We start from the raw sequence: 1,141 nt of genomic DNA, 5'->3' as shown, positions 1-1,141 counted from the left end.
TCTTCTGAAACCAGATTGTATTTCTGGAAGTTCTCTATCAATATACTTCTGCAACCATGTTTGAATTATTTTCAGTAAGATTTTACTTGCATGCAATATTAATGATATTGTTCGATAATTTCCACATTCTGTGGGATCACCTTTCTTTGGAATGGGTACAAATATGGATCTCTTCCAGTCAGTGGCCAGGTAGCTGTCTTAAAAATCTCTTGGCATAGCTGAGTGAATGCCTCCAGTGGGGCATCCGTTTGTTGAAACATCTCAGTGGGTATTCTGTCAATTCCTAGAGACTTGTTCTTCACCAATTCTTTCAGTGCAGCTTTGACTTCTTCCTTCAATACCACTGGTTCTTGCCACCTCCTGAAATGGATGAAGATTGACCAGTTCTTTTTGGTATAGTGACTCTGTGTATTCCTTATATCTTCTTTTGATTTCCTGCATTATTCAATATTTTTCCCATAATAATTTTTCAATATGTGTGAGCATATGTCTTTAATTCTCTTAGGTATATTTCTGGGTGTGAAATTGCTGACTCATATAAGTCGATGTATAGCATTTTGAGGAACTATTAAACTGTTTTTCAAAGCAGTTGTACCATTTTTTGTTCCCACTAGTGTTTTATGAAGGACCTCTGGTGGTGCAGTGCCTAAGGCATTTGACTGCTAACCAGAAGGTTTGCAGTTCAAACCCATCAGCCACTCCACAGAAGGAAGACTGGGCAATCTATTTCCATAAAGATTTACTGCCTTAGAAACCCAGTGGGGGTCACTATGAGTCAGAAGTTCAACTCAATGGCGGTGAGTTTTTCTTTTTTATTTTAGTGATATATGACATGCCAATTTCTCTAACACTTATTGTTCATCTTTTTTTTTAAATTTTACCATATATGGTATCTCATTGTGGTTTTTATTTTTATTTCAGTAATGATGTTGAGCATATTTTCACATTCATTAGTCATTTGTGTGTGTGTATATGTATGTGTGTGTGCATGCACATAGGGTTGTGAAATGCCTCCTCAAATCCTTTGCCTATTTTTCAATTGGATTATTTGACTGCTAACCAGAAGGCTGGCGGTTCAAACCCACCAGCCATTCCTCGGAAGGAAGGTTGGGCAATCCTACTTCCGTAGTGATACTGTGGA

The sequence above is a fragment of the Orycteropus afer genome, unplaced genomic scaffold (genome assembly GCF_000298275.1).
Source record: "Orycteropus afer afer isolate SDZICR_OR568_19922 unplaced genomic scaffold, OryAfe1.0 scaffold00013, whole genome shotgun sequence".
NCBI lineage: Eukaryota > Metazoa > Chordata > Mammalia > Tubulidentata > Orycteropodidae > Orycteropus > Orycteropus afer.
The sequence above is the reverse complement of the archived record's forward strand: the minus strand, read 5'-3'. Positions refer to the sequence as shown.